This window comes from Triturus cristatus, chromosome 2_2 (genome assembly GCF_964204655.1).
Source record: "Triturus cristatus chromosome 2_2, aTriCri1.1, whole genome shotgun sequence".
Classification (NCBI taxonomy): domain Eukaryota; kingdom Metazoa; phylum Chordata; class Amphibia; order Caudata; family Salamandridae; genus Triturus; species Triturus cristatus.
The window spans coordinates 795,100,558-795,116,953 of record NC_140582.1 but is presented as its reverse complement, the minus strand read 5'-3'; the positions used below and the strand labels follow the sequence as shown (position 1 = coordinate 795,116,953).

The following is a 16,396-nucleotide window of genomic DNA, read 5'->3' as shown; positions in this document are numbered from 1 at the left end:
CCATTTAGTAAAGAATGCACCGTGTTAACAGTCTAGTTAGTCACTTGGAAAGAAAGAACGAAAAACACTTCGCCAATTGTGAAAAGTTTCTCATCACTAGGACTCCTGATGTCCAGGGCGGTTCAGACAGCCTAATCACTACAGTGAGGCTGTAGGGCCAATCCTCGTCTCCCTCTTGCCTACCGGACTCTTGTTGCTGTCAGTGGGTTTGCGGCGCCCTCCACATGCCGGGAATGAAGAAGCAGGCCACCGACTGGAGAATATATGCAACGCACACGTGGCATCCGCTTCAACTCATGTGGCCCCAGCCGGAGGACTTTTTTATTCGTTTTAGAGCTGACTCACTTCGATGGAGTCTCTTGTTCAGAAAACATGCGCCAACTAAGCTTGCCGAAGTTAGAATAGAAAACAAGCATTTGCAATGCAATCAGTCTCACATTTGTTAAGAAAGAGCTATTGGTGTTGTAAATGACAATGTTTTTAGGTCTCGCCTGACCCAGCTCATGCGCTGGTCTGGCAAGACTTTTTGAGAGGGCTCCAAAAAGTGTTACCAGGCCAGCCTAGAGTTACAGTGCATGTGCGCGGGCGCTCGCCCCGCGCTTTTCCGTGATTACTTTCACTTTCGCGGCCGCTTTGATGTTTGATCGCGATTGCGATCACTTTCGCAGCCACACGGCCGCTTGGCATAGCCAATAGATCTCGCTTTTGGGACCTTATAAGTATTTAGTTATGCAACTGTTGCATGGCTAAACACTTACAAGGTCCCAAAGGCGAGACCTATTGGCTATGCCAATGCTTGTTTACTTATGTTATTTTGTTTGCAGTGGAGTGATTTAGAATATGAGAGTTAGAGCTATTGGCGTTTTAAATGTAAATATTTTGTACTTGTGTTACAGATTGGAGTGGATGTATACAGGAATGGTCAATATTGCATGCTCAGCCTTACCATGCAGCTGGGAAAACGTCACAGGATAAATGTTCCTATTATGTGCGTCTCCATCCCTGTGCCATAACACAAATACTTTGGCAACAACTTGAAAAATGTAGGGCGCTTTCAAAAACAAAGAAATACTGTTTTCCAATTTGTTTTCAAATAAGATAAGTGTGTGATCTCTAAAGTATATTTATTTATTGATAATATATCATGTGTATTGTTGTATAACATATTTGAATCTTTGCATAAAATAGAGAGAAGTGTAACCTACATGAAAATAGTGATAATGCCACAGGGAAAGATTAAACACTGTAATGTGCAAATCTGCTGGTTTGAGTCATTACAAATGATATATTTTGTATTTTTTGATAGTTAAGTCTTTATTTTATATATTTACACACCCATACTGTTATAGTACAAAAGAAGGACACAATCTTAATTAGGTAGCACCCAGCCTAAAAAAGCACCAATATTTTTCCATCTTTTCTGAAAGCTGACAAGTCCCTACGTTTTACACTAACTTTCCAATGTAGTTGTAATATTATGGCTGTACTAATTTAAAAATGATCTGCTTTTGTTTACAAAATGGAGAAGCAAAGTACATTAAATGGAAATATTGCTGGGGCTAGAGTTAAGAAAAATCCAATGTTAAGCATAGTTGAGCTGGTCCTTCCTATGCTGTACAACATCTGCTTTCCACAACAAAATAATACTAAGCAACAGGTCAATGAAATACTAAATACAATCATATTGAACACGTCCCCCATGTCCCATACAAGCTTTCCTCACTCTCACTGTGCTTTTGTCTCTTTCACTGCGATGCAAAAAACCCACAGATGAAACCTCAGGTATGTTTAAAATTTTCTATATTGAAAAATGCATTTGAAGTGTGTGCTGGTAACAGAGCAAGAAACGTTGTGCCAGGCCTAAGTAACTGTTGAAAACTCACGCACTTCGTGCCTCACTGACTGGACTGGAAAAGATCCGTGCAATCCATTTGCTTGTGAATAACACAGTGATTGTCAATAGTGATGGAGCAGGTAGAGCAACATTTTGTATACCTCCTGTATTTTGCATGAGAACACTAACAATATAACCTACTGATTATAATTTTACTAATGGAGTGCAGTGTGAAACTAAACCAACCATTTGCATACACCAATTACACGTGGGAAATTGCTATTTGCATGGCAAAATAACTCTAATAACTAAAATGTGTACGCATATTAATAGTAGTACATGTGGTAATAGGATATTGCATGATATACGTTGCTTATGTGATGTTTGCGTTACTGTTTGGAACCTAAAGGTGAATATTATTGCTTTAAATGTCGCTATAAGCTAGGAAAATACTAATACATAAAGGGATTAGTGAGGGTTTAACATTAGAATCATCATTTCTTTGTATTAATTATTCTTTTGTGTTTGTTTCGCTTAAGTTGACATTTGGGCCTACCTAAAAATGGCGTCCGAAATCGAGTTCAGAAGTGGCCACCGTCTCGTGAGCGCAATGCCTGCTGCGCTGACTCGGATGGCTCCGTGAACTTCCTGACGACCTCAGCTCACCATGTTCCTAGTCAAGGATAGGATCTTGGTGGACTGCCAAGCTTCAGTCAGTAAAAACTGGTCTAAATGAACAATTGGATCATATAAGCAAACCTTAAACATTGTTGCATAAGGGCAACATGAGCTATGGAAGTGAACCAGCAAAATCCATGAGAACCTCATAGAATAAAAATCGGACGTTTTCCAATCAGCCAATCACAGCTCTGCGTCGCCTAAAAATGTTTCATGTTATCCCGAAATTTATTATAAAAGAGTAGGAGAATAGGGAGGGGTCTGGCATTCAGCGGTTTCGATGACTGCACACCCTCTTTGACCCCACAAGCGATGACAGATGCTTGCACGATTTCTGGTCCTTTGGAGAACTTTGGGACTGTAACGTGCTGAGCAAAGAACTTTGGACTTTGAGCTTTGGCCTGCTTTATTTGGACAATTAACGGCTAAATTTGGTTATGCAGAGCCAAAACATTCGAGAAAAATCCAGATAGCAAGAATAGGTAAATATAAATGTCCTGCGATCTGTATTAATTGACTAAATTTCTAAACTTTGATTAATCATAAATGTTGAAACTAATTGCAAACAATATTTAGATAAACAAATATTTGATTAACAGAAATTACGAGTTTGTGGTTTTTCGATGAAGAGAATAAAGGATTTTGAGTCTTAAAATGTATTTTAGCTGGTTCTAAGTCACCATCAACCAATCCAACTAATTGGTCCGTCGACCAAGTGGGTGGAGTGCCTTGATGTTTAGGATTAGGAATCTATAGGTGGCGAATGCTAATGTATATTCTGTAAAATAACTTTTCTTGCCTATAGGTTATAAGGTACCCCCCCCCCCCCACATGTCCAGCGCTTGAATTATTCATCCCCCCTGTGTGCAGACTTGTGAATGGAGACGTGTGAGTGTTGGTGCCATGGGCCCCACCAATGACTGCGTGTGTGAGTGAGTTAGTGTGACAACGGGTCTGCGACACAGGGAGGACAAGTATATACATATTTGCTGCTTCCCTTTGTTCTTCCCGGTCTCGCGCTGGATCAATAGCAAAAGCGAACATTCAGGAAGTGACTGATATCACAGTGAGCGTACTGAGGCTTCAAGGCACTTTTTTTTATTTGCCCAGCTTATTGTAACCATGCCCGCTGTGTTTAAAGCGCGGTGCAACAGGTTCAACTGCTATGGGCTCTACGGTGGTGGAGCACCCATCAAAACGCCATGTGGTGCATCGTGGACAAAGGAACTGAACACTCTCGATTTTAAGGGACAAGAATCTCCATGCTATCCCCTACAGAGGCTCACTACAGACATGCATTGTATCTGTTTCCTGGAAGATCTCGCCCGCGGCCAGCATTTCTCTTGCATTAAGATGTACATAGTTCACAGCTAAGGGACAGCAAGACCAGGGCAACAAACCAGTAAGTCTCCACTCCCCCAATCTGTTGACCAAGCTTAGTGATCCTCGGCAAACCAGTAACGTCATGTTTCTTAGTCTAGTTATATGCAAGAATCTCAAGAGCCTCGAAATGGGCTAACCCACAGTAGTGGTGCATTATAGAATTTGTATAGCACCTTTTATACCAAAGAGACTAGGCGCTCTCACGGAGACCAAGGATATAAGGGTGCGGGATACTAAGTACTACCTGGCTTGTACATGTCTTTCTTTGCTGGATTTAAGGAGCACTGACAAGACCCTATAAGCCTCTCTGGCAGAAAATTCTGCAGCTGGCACTGTGTTTTTGGCTAAGCTGTTGTTGCCTAAAGTCATTTCAATCACCAAGAATTTTAAAAGGAAAAACAAGATCTAACAGGCTGCGCAGGGCCATCCTTTTCAGTGAGCTGTAGACATACATGCACACCCCTCAAGAACCAGGGGAGTTTACAAGTGAAAAAAAAGCTACCATACTTGCGAATAACAGCTATAACTACTGCATCAGGAGAGGGACTCAAAAGCGCCCCAAAAGACTCACTGCTCAGGGTTCAAAGAACGCCCATGGGCTCTCTTCCTCAGGAGGTATAAGGAAGGAGGTTACCATTGCTGCCTGCTGATGCCTGCCTACGAGTGATGCAGGCTGTGAAGCCCATCTGCTTCCTGTAACTCAGATATAGAATTAACATGCACTCCTCACCAGCTCTAAGAACAGTCACAAACTCTTCCTCAGCCCTGGCTACCACAAAAAGAGCACTGCAAACACAAAAATCTCAAGCTGTCTCGTAGAGGCATGAAAAATTAATCCAGGTGCTAATTTTCAATTTATGCTTTGCTTGGGGTGGCTTAGCTCACTGATATGCAACATTTCCAGATCTAGGTGTTCATATAGCATACGGGTTACATAACGGTACAACCAACAGGAGCTTAAAAGTAATTGAACTGAACAACTGGACTAAAGTCCCCCAAAAATCTATTTGCTAAATAAAAACGTGCGTCAGAGATTGAAACCCGGTGACCCTGTGACATGGAGCTGCCTAATCATCCTCTTCCAATCCCCTGCTTTACGTCGGTTTTTTACTTTTCCATTATAACAGCAGGGTTGCAGATACCTGAAGGGAAACAAAAGACAGGCAAAGACACCCTACTCACATCTGCCACGGATTTAGTTTGTGGTTCATGAGATGGCTCGGTTCACCAGATCTTTACTTGTACAAATCAGTTACCAAGTTTCTTACTTCAACCGTTTAACCTGAAGCAAATAAACTACAACTACCAGAATGCACTTGCTAAAAATGGACGCCCAGGACCAGAAACATGATGTCCTGCGGAGACAAAGTCAACTGTCCAACAGACGCGCACTCACCTCAGCCTCGCCTCAGAAAGGCCGTTGAGTCCCATGCTGTCGGGCCAGTCCCGCCTCCTCCTGTAGAGCCCAGACTGCGATTACTCCTTCAGCTGCAGCCTGTTCATACCTTCTCGAGACGGAGAGAGTTTTTATTTCAAGTTTCTGCAGAGTTATGGAACTGCAAAAATGCCTGAAGAGGATACATGTGCTCATACCTGCAACAGGCGAGATCTGGGGTGCTCTCAGCAGCACACTGGAGCAGCCCTGTTGTGTAGTAATGGTATTGATCACAAAAACACTGATATTGCCTTTGAACGGCAGGGGACATCAACAGATGTTCACACCTCTTTTGAGAAAGTCATCGCTGTTAATTACTCTCTATTTAATGATGGGCATAACCCAAGATGAGGCCGCAGAACAAAAGAAAACACAATGCCTTACTTCATTGCCCAATAATGCCATTAACTAATACTTAGGTAACACATAATAAAAAACTAGATGGTATGTGGTTGGCTTGTGATGAAATTAAAAAGTAGTGCTGCAACAATGCACTACAACAGCCTCTGCAGATGTTTCGCACTAGTTGGCCAGTGCTCTCGGGAAGGCTGGCTAAACACCAGAAGAGGCATGAATAATGCATGTCCCTTGACAAATGGCAAGAAGACAAACTGGGATGACGAAGATGCCAGCAAATGTGAAGCTCATGGGCTGGGCTGAAAGCCCACAAACAGATACAGCATGTCTCGTTTCGAGACAGTGCATGCGTGCCGTCTAGAGTCGAGACCTAATAAAAAGCGCTAAAAGTGCAGTGGAGGTAGACACAAGCAGTGGGTGTGGGGTGCAGGAGAAGCAGTACAAGCATGTGTCGAACAAGCAAACAGAAGTTACTGTAGTTAAAAATAAATGTACCAGCATGAGCTGACTAAGCTTGCCGAAGTTAACAAAATCAAAACAAGCATTGGCAAAGCCAATAGGTCTCGCCTATGCGAGAGCTATTGGCTGTGGTGAGGTGATTATCCATGTTGTACAGCATTGTGACTGCTGTTCAGCATGGCCAAAAGTTAGTGTTATGAAGTGGAGTGTGGTGGGGTAGTTTGGAATAGTGTATAAAGGAGTAGAATGTGGTAGAATGGAGCAGGGTACATTGGGATAGAGTAGAGTGGGGGTAGAGTGGGTTCGAATAGAGCAGGTGGATTGGGGTAGATTGGAGTGGGGCATATTGTGGGAGATTGTGATAGATTGGAGTGAGGTAGATTGGAGTGGGAGAGTTGGATAGATACGCGTTGTAGATTTGAGTAGGGTATATTGAATTGGGGTAGATTGGGGTGGAGTAGGGCAGCTTGGGGTAGAGTGAGATAGACTGGAGTAGATTGGGGTAGATTAAAGTGGGCTAGCTTTGAGTGGGGACCAAAAGGGGTAGGGTAGAATGGGGTGTACTGGGGTAGAGTGGAGTGAGATGTATTGGGCAAGAGTGGAGTGGGATATATTGGGGTAAGTTGGAGTGGAGTGGGGTGAGATAGAATGGTGACGAGTGGAGTGGGGTGGATTGTGGTAGATTGTGGTGGAGTAGGGCAGACTAGAGTAGAGTAGAATTGGGGCAGATTAAAGTTGGCTAGATTAGAGTGGGGCTTGATAGGGGTAGGATAGATCGGGGTAGAGTTGAGTGGGATACATTGGGCCAGAGTGGAGTGGCATATATCGGGGTAGGTTGGAGTGGAGTGCAGTAGATTGGGGAAGAGGGGAGTGGAGTGGATTGGAGTAGATTATAGTGGAACAGGGTAGAGTGGAGTGTAGTGGAGTAGATTGGAGTGGGGTAGATTGGGTGGATAATAGTAAGGTAGAATGGAATGACTGGGGGTAGTTTGCAGTGGAGTAGATTGAAGTAGGGTAGTTTAGGGTGGATTGGGGTAGGGTAGATTGGAGTGGAGTGAGGTGGATTGGAGCGGGTTAGATTGGACTGGAGAGGAGTAGCTGTGAGTGGTGTGTAGTAGAGTGAAGCTGAGTGGGGTAGATTAGGTAGAGTGAAACGAGTGTGGTAGATTTGGGTACGGTGGATCGTAGTGAGGTAGATTGGAGTGAGGTAGATTGGAGTGGTAGAGTTGGGTAGATTATTATTGTAGATTTGAGTAGGACAGATTGAATTGGGGTAGAGTGGGGTAGAGTGTGGTAAACTGGAGTGGAGTAAATGGGGTAGATTAGAGTGGTGAAGATTGGAGTGGAGGTCAATTAGGTTATGGTAGATTGTGGTAGACTGGGATAGAGTGGAGTGGGATATATTGGGCAAGAGAGGGGTGGTATCTATTGGGGTAGGTTGGAGTAGAATGGGGTAGATTGGGGAAGAGTGGGGTGGATTGGGGTAGATTGGAGTGGGTTTGTCACGTGGCCCAGGGGGACTTTGTCATCTTCACTAAGTTAGCATGAGCTCTGCAGACATTACGCAGCTTTGCACTCGTTACTAAATGGCTTTATTTTTGCAAAGACTTTGTTCGTACTTTTCATATGAGAACTGTCTACTGTGTGCATTCTCTGCCGATTCCTGGGATTTAGTCTGAACATTGTAAGCAAGTTCGATAAACAATGCCCCTTGTTATTCTGTTCTCGTCAAGCCCTAGCACCTAGACAAAACATACCAATGCAGCTGTGGTTTGGAAACCGTACTTTAGTCTTATGGGGATACAGGCATAGGGGTAAGACACATGGAGAGGGACATTTCCAGGGAGAAGAGCGAGACAGCACCTATGATGTAGAACTACCATCCATAGGCTAAGTTATTGGGTCTGCAGACAAAACCCAGAGATCTTCTTATATATAATAATACTGCTTCTTAGCAAGGGGAGGGAGGCTCTATTTTCTTTTCATGATGACATCCCCCTTCATGATTTATGGAATAGCTGCTATGCTGATGTGCCCTGGGGTGGGGGGGCCTACTCACACCCACTCACTCGCTAGCTTCCCTTCTCCAACCATCTTTCTGCAGTATGCTAGAGACTTCTGCTCCAGTTACAAAGCTCAGCCACTGATTAATGTATGGCCCTACAAAAGAACGGGTAGGCTCTGACTACTTGAGGGTTGCCAAATGTACTCCCACAGTCTGGGGTGTCTATATGGTACTGAATCCTACTGCTGGTCTTGTCAGTTGGATTTCATAAAAAAAGGATACAAACCCCCTGCTCACACTAGATGGCATGCTTCAGATGCTCACCATGTACATACCCTGTTTACTTTCTGTGAATTAAGAGAGGTGAATCCTTATGGCTCCTCTAAAGTGTCCCTACCTCATTGACCTATTAAGAAATATATTCATTTCAATGTCATATTCATAACTATATATATTAAACATATGGGTGTAATAATGGCGAGTAGGTGTAGTCAAATGTGACCACAATATATATCATGACACACCACAGAAGGATTGTTTTAATATTACCAAACGGGAAATAGCCATTACTACGTGGCTGTTACCATGCGTATCATTTACAACGCACGCCTTACAACATGACTCCCTTTATCACGCCTAGCCTTTCCCATGCATTATTTTATAATGAGTATGCCTTACCATGCATTCCTTTACAACGATTTTCATTGTAAAGATGGTAAAGACATATGCGTGGTAAAGGTAGTCAACACTCTTGACTCAGCACAGAACTGCTTTCGGAGCAAATGGGCAGGTTTGGGAGTTGTTTGAGGTAAAAATTATCGGAACGTCAAAGGGATTGGAATGCATCTCGGTAAGTAGTTTTCAGGACTGGGGGGCTGGGTTTTAGGGCTCAGGGCAGGTGCGAGTTTTCTGGTCAGGGCTAGGGTCGGGATAGTTTTCAGGGCTGGGGACTGGGTTTTAGGGCTCATGGCTGGGGGCAGTGTTGACAGCTAAGTACCGCACAAGGGCGTGTTAGGGCTCAGGGCCAGGATTCGGATTGGCAGTAGGTTTATGGAGGCCAGTTCAGGGCTGGGGGTTGGATGTTTTCCATGGCTACGGGCGAGGGAAGGAGTGGTGTATATCGCTTTTGGGTAGGGAAGAGGCCTTGGATCTGAAGGCTGGGGAGTGGTTGCGGTGGGTGCCGCTCTTAAGGTTCAGGGATGGGTTTGGTTAGTCTTTAGGGTCAGGGGCATGGGAGGTGCCATGGCGGGTGCTAGCAGTTACAACGCGGGTACCATTACCGCAAGTAACCGTTACCGTGCATATGCTTTTTTCCATTCATGCCTTTACAATGAAATTCTCCGTAAACGCAGGCTTGGTAAAGACATGTTCGCTGTAACATCCTGCATGGAAAAGGTTGGGCGTAGGAACGGTACTGCATTGTGACCGCCATGTTGTAAAGGCATGCGTGGTAATCGCATGCGTAGTTCCATCATACAACATTACCAAACAGTCATTTGTCTTTCTAATGAGGCAGGTTCTGTGTGGATATTACCCTTACCTTTCGTTTGCCCCACTTGGCTGTGGGCTCAGCGGTGTCTCCGGCTCCTGTGTCTCAGCTCAGCGAGGTGACTCCTTTCCTGCATGTTGGCGTCTCTATAATGTGGCATGAAGGAAAGTTACTGGATTCTATAGCTTTCCGAATCACCATATTCATACAATTGTATGTTATGAATAGTCTGCATAATGAAGATGACTACCAGAATTTTATGCTGATTAATTCTTCTGTGACTATTCTACCTCTTTGTCTGGAGACCAGTGAATTGTGGCATAGTTGAAATATTATCCTTTGTGAACGTTTTGAAGGAATAAATAGCTTTAAATCACACACACACACACACACGCACGCACGCACACACACACACACCACCCCCCCATATCAAAGTAAAACACGCTCACTCCAGAGAAATTAAAGTCTAGTTTATGTAATCTGCCTGCAAGCACACCCACCGTGTTTCAAGAAACATTGTTCTCTTGCAACACTTACAAGTGAAGAAGGACATACAAAACAAAGTGATAGTGTGAAAACAAACAAAGGACTCGGGATGTTATAATCACATGAGCGCCAACCATGAGAATATCCTTCAGAATGTACACGTTCTACTTATAATAACTCATAAGATACATTCCTAAAACGAGGACCTTTTAAATATGAATCATTAATTGCATGACTGATAACGCAGTGACCAAAACTGAAAAAGTTGCCACACTTAACACAAAGGTATAAATCATATGCATCAAACAATAGCGGCTCACACTTATGTAAATGAAAAATATCTTGCATGCCATATTATATGCATAAGCCCTTCCGCTTTCCCCAACGAACAAACACACAGGCACAAACTCCACTTGAATAGCAGTGCAAAGTTTTATTCCACCTCACTCCTCCATATCATGACGCGTTTCGGTCACGGCACGTGGCCTTGATCACATAATGAAACACCCTGCCGTCGACTTCTTTAAAAACACCTAGAATGTGTCACATGACAATTTTTTCAATGCATATAGTAGATAGACTATGTTACAATGACCCGGTTAGACATCATTCTAATTCTGTAAATTCATTAATAGACTTAGTTCATACCTGGAGAAACATGTCATAAAAATAACTAGATACATATATAAATAGATGAATACATAGTAAATCATATTGCACACTGGAGGATGTTTATACATTGCACTTATTACTACATAATGCATTTACCAATGCTACCCCCTGTTTATGTTTGCATATTGGCCGAGATGACAGACAAGTTATTAAATATAAAAAAAAGGCTAAAATATTTACATGGTTGTCATTTGATGTACAATGTAAACTCAATTGTCCATCATAAAGTGCTGTGCGTGTTGACATATATTGTAAATAAGTGCGAGGTGCTTAAAAGTGCTTAGTGCATTAGTGTGCAAAATACATATATGTCCGTGATATTGTTTATCCCTTTTTTCTTTGATATCTCACATCTATTAAAAAAAATATATATATTGGTCGGCATGCGGAACATATGTGCAAATAATAAAGCCATATTTGTTTATCACGTGTTTGGTCTCATGCCTGCCTCCTAGGGTACAATATTGCACTGAAAGTTGGATACATGATTCAGATTGGATCACAACACAATTCAAATTGGATCACACCAAAAGGTCTATTTGGTTATAGACCCAGAGAGCTCAGTTTATTAATGTCACATGATCAGTCCTACATAAATAAACAAATACATAAATATTTAATAAATAAACACGTATGTATATAAATATCTAATAAGAACAAGAGGCTGGAATCATGTGCAAAAAATCATTGTGATTACAAAACTTCACGTGATAAAAACGGCTCTCTCTGAACGTACCTCAGATATTAGAATTCTTTATAGGAAGTGATGTAAATTTTCATTATTATTAAGACTTAATGGTGCTCTACAGTCAAGTTCAACTATCACACGCGATTCTAATTGGAGTAGTCGTTCTCTGTTTCCACCTCGCCTTAGGGTTGGTATGGCATATCACACAATATTTGAGGCATTTTAAATCATTGTGGTGTTCAGATTTGAAGTGTCGTGCCACAGGATATGTGGCATCTGAGTTGACTATTGCTTGCAGGTGCTGGAGAATTCTGAAATGTACCTGCAGCTTCGTACTCCCAACATACCGTAGGCTGCAGGTACACTCCAGCACATAAACTGCAAATTCAGTCCTACAGTTGAAATTGCCTCTGATTGACACCGGGGTAGGATTAAATGATGTGGAATTGTGTGTTGTGTTGATGCCAAATTTATTTACAGGCCCTACAGGACAAACATTTTAAAAACCCTTTCTTTGGTTGTAACCATGATGTTGGTTGGTTAATCTCTGGACTACTTTTAACCAAGTCGGTTCTCATAGAGGATGCATGTCTAAACGTGAGTGTTGGTTTCGCCGGCAATCTAGGTGCCAACACCCCGTATGTTAGTACAATCAGCCAATTCTTATTAATAATCGCCCTGAGTTGTCTTTCTTGACGATTATATGTAGTTATGAGTCTGACTGTAGTGTCCTCTGTTTTAATAGATGATAAAGACCCCGATTGTGAACACTTCTGTTCTTCTTTTGCATAAGGAGGGTCTGTCTGAGTTTTTTATTGGCTTTTTCCATAGCCTCAGGTAATATTTTATCTTCATAGCCCCTACGTGAGAATCTTTCCCTAGCTTCCTGTTGACATTTCTCAAGATCTGCAGTAGATCGGAGTCTAAGGAATTCACCATAAGGGATGCTATTAACGAGATGTTTGGGATGAAAGCTTTTAGCGGGCAGCGTGGAATTGCCTGTTGTGTGCTTTTGATGCAGTGTGGTCTCTAGTTTCATATTCGAGACATAAACTTTAACATCTAGGAAATCTATAGATTGTTCAATGACATGCAATGTAAATTTGAGATTTACATTATTATTATTAATCTCCTTGATGAAGTTCAATGCACTTTCTTTGTTGCCCTTCCATATAATTAATACATTATCTATGAATCTTAGCTAATACTTGACATGTGCACTGTACAATTCACTGTGGGTTTTTCTCAGGACTTGCTCCTTCCACCAGCCCACATGTAAACATGCGTAGCTGGGGGAGAAACAGGCTCCCATTGCTACTCGCCATTTTTGTCTAAATATTTCTTTACTAAATAGAAAGAAGTTGTATAGAAACTACTTAATGAGATCTAAAAGCATAGAGTCATGGTTGTACCTATTAATCGGTCTTGTACTCCCCACATGATGTTCAATGTTTGTGTATAGCGACGCTATATCTAACGTAATAAGCAGTAACCCTTCTGTCCATACAACTTGACTGATTTTGGTCAGAAAGTCTCCAGTATCTTTAATATACGAGGACAGTTCTTGGACATATTCCTGGAGAAAGTAATCCACATATTGAGTTATGTTTTCACAAAAGCCATTGTTGGCCGAGATAATTGGTCTACCTGGGATCGGTGTTTCTTCCTTATGGATTTTTGGTATGAAATAAGTGAGATTAAACTTTGTCTCTTCCACTGTTGCAGTTCTTTCTTCAAGCCATCTTTGGCTTTTTGTATTCTTTCATGCTTGATCTTTCATAGCACTCCTTATCGTCAAGTTGGCGATATGCCTCCTGGAGGTACTGTTGTTTGGGCCAAAGCACAAAGTTTCTCCCTTTGTCCGATTTGTTGATGACGATTTCATTATCATTTTTTACCTTTTTCATCAAGTCTGCATATTGTAGATCCTGATATTTGATCTTTCGTTTTCTGTTTCTCGTATTATGATATAACTTTTTGAGATCCTCAGTAACACGTGATTATTATGTTAAATTTAATTGAATGAATTTACAGCTAAATGTGAAATGTTGAAACATCGATTTTTATGCTTTGTTTTCGAAAGCTTCCCACATTTTATAATCACAAATTTCTCAGTAGAGTGCCCTGTATTTTGGGAATTACCCGTTTGTCAGATACATGTTTAAAGATGACTGCCAAAGACAATATATTCATGTAGTAATGCTATTAGGCCCTCTTTGCTGTTACTGCAATTGTTTTACATTACGCACGTTTTCACTTTAAAATGGAGTTTTCAAAATGTACTCGCTGACATCGAAAAAGGCAGAGAGCCGAAACGCGTCTGTCAGTGCGGGGAGGGTCTGCACATTAAAATAGTACGTTATACAAATTCCAGCGAGTGCTCTCCTTATTCACAGCCGATCAGAAATGGGTTTACAGCAGTGGAGCTCTATATAGCAGCTAACCACCGCTGGAGATTGCACCCAGGGTGCATGGTGCTGCAGCGGTGACTTTCTGTGTTTGGAATATATATATATATATATATAAAGATCTTTCCTGGCATCCCCGCTGTGACCCTCCGGTTCCATCCACAGAAGAAATCTCACCTGTCATGTTTGGCATGCTAGTCCTTGGCGTGCTTGGGGGACCCGTCCATCAAGAGTCTGGAGCAACATGGGCAAAATCAGTAAAGTGCCCTGAGGTATGGGAATGACTCCAGACCGCTGCATCCAATGAAGGCAAGACACCGCTGCAGTTGCAGCCTGTGAGTACATGGAGAGGCTGGATCACGGTATCGCAGTCTCATGGCATGCTGAACCTGGGTATATGCAGCTGGGCGTTGGTGACCCAGGAGAGTGAATTTTTTCAGCTGCCGCACTGTGTTTTTACCAACTTCAACTTTTAAACAACGCTCTTTTCCAGCTTCCAGCCCCCACTGTGGGATGAAGCTGAGTCGAGACACTCACCCAGCCAGCGAGGATGATGCTTGCTGGGAGCTGTAGTTCACCAACGTGAGCTGCAGCGAGGCTCTGACAACAAACTCAGCTCAGCTGGACTGCGATCATTTACACGAGACATTTGAACATTTTAAAAGCGGATTGGAGGGAAACCTGGCTGTTCAAAGGCATTTGGCAAAGGCATACTCGCAGAAACCCGTCATGCTAATTGCTCTAATAAAGATCTTTCCTGGCATCCCCGCTGTGTCCCTCCAGTTCCTTCCGAAGAAGAAATCTCACCTGTCATGTTTTGCACGCTAGCCCTTGGCGTGCTTGGGGGACCCGTCCATCAACAGTCTGGAGCAACATGGGCAAAATCAGTAAAGTGCTCCGAGGTATAGGAATGACTCCAGACCCCTGAATCCAATGAAGGCAAGGCTCCACTGCAGTTGCAGCCCGTGATTACATGGAGAGGCTGGATCACGGTTTTTCAGTCTCAGGGCATGCTGAACCTGGGTACATGCGGCAGGGCGTTGGAGACCCAGGAGAGTGATATGTTTCAGCTGCAGCATTGTGTTTTTACCAACTTCAACTTTTAAACAACGCTCTTTTCTAACTCCCAGCCCCCACTGTGGGATGAAGCCGAGTCGAGACACTCACCCAGCCAGCGGGGAAGATGCTTGCTGGGAGCTGTAGTTCACAAATGTGGGCTGCAGCGAGGCTCTGACAACAAACTCAGCTCAGCTAGACTGCGATTATTTACAAGGGGCGTTTGAACATTTGAAAAGCAGATTGGAGGGAAACCTGGTGGTTCAAAGGCATTTGACAAAGGCATACTCGCCGAAACGCATCGTGCCAATTGCTCTAATAAAGATCTTTCCTGGCATCCCCGCTGTGTCCCTCAGGTTCCTTCCGAAGAAGAAATCTCACATGTCATAAATATATATATATATTAATTTAACTCACGCGCAACGTGGAGTGATTATCAATTAATTTAATAAATAACCAAAACCAACAAACTGAGAGATGCGTTTCGGCCTTGTCAATGTCAGCGTCTATTACTTTTTCTGTGCTTTAAATCATACACTACAATTATTGCACAGCAGTCATGTCATGGAAACAAACAATGATGGGGGTGTATGATTTAAAGCACAGAAAAAGTAATAGATGCTGTCTTTGAAAAAAGACAGGAGGACGAAACACATCTGTCGGTTTGTTGGTTACTGTCATCAAATAACAGGCAAGCCTATTGGTTTTGTCAATAAATATTTAGCAATCAATTTAGATTGAATTAAAATATTTGTAGCCAAAACCACATTAAACCTGTGTTAGAATTATTACTTCACCTTCCTCAAATCACATAATGCAGCCATAAAACCAACCACAAGGGGGGCCTCTAGCTCTGGCAATGCTTAAAAACAACTTTCCCTGGGGTCATATTCTATAGACCACAAGAAACACAGAGTTATTTTTATTTTAAGTATTTGAGGGGGCTGCTGCACTCCCTGCAGCCCCCCACAATACTTAAAAGCATGCTGGTGGTGTTCAAGCCGAGACTGGGGCACCACCTTGCCACCAAATGTATGTACATTAGATCTCCTAGGGCATTATAGGGCACTCCTTGCCAGGAGAAGTGAATAATAAATCAGCGGCTCTAGTGTAATTTGGTGTAATTTCATTCAGCTGTTTTGGCAGTAACTGTCTCTAATTTCCCCCTGGAAAATTGCATGGCGAAAACATGTTTTGAGACCCCTCATTTTTCTCGGTCTCCGCTTAACAAATCACCCCAAATCTTTCCAGGAAGGAGCTGAGGTCGATGAATCTTTTTTTGAAAAATTTTGTGAAGATTTATCAAATGGGGCAAAAGTTTTTAGCAGATCAAAAGCTGTTTTTTATAAGAAAATGTGGTTCTAGGATGATAACCAGAGGACAATGCAATATCGATTTGAGGAGATTTGCAAAAGGACTTCCAAAAACGAGATATATTCTGTGTAT

General features: G+C 42.5%; 1 long non-coding RNA gene across 2 annotated transcripts in view; it reads right to left on the bottom strand.

Annotated features, from left to right (window-relative positions):
* LOC146862786 (uncharacterized) overlaps positions 1–14,945 on the bottom strand; it is a 44,686-nt gene extending 29,741 nt beyond the window's left edge. Inside the window, exons 1-2 of one of the 2 annotated variants that reach the window (XR_014978507.1) lie at positions 14,702–14,945; positions 9,692–9,786 (exon numbers count right to left, since the gene is read on the bottom strand). This is a non-coding gene — a long non-coding RNA (uncharacterized LOC146862786). Of the gene's footprint in view, positions 1–9,691; positions 9,787–14,071; positions 14,418–14,701 lie in introns of those variants that run through there. The other variant, XR_014978506.1, reaches the window with a different exon arrangement.
* Positions 14,946–16,396: the final 1,451 nt, after the last annotated feature.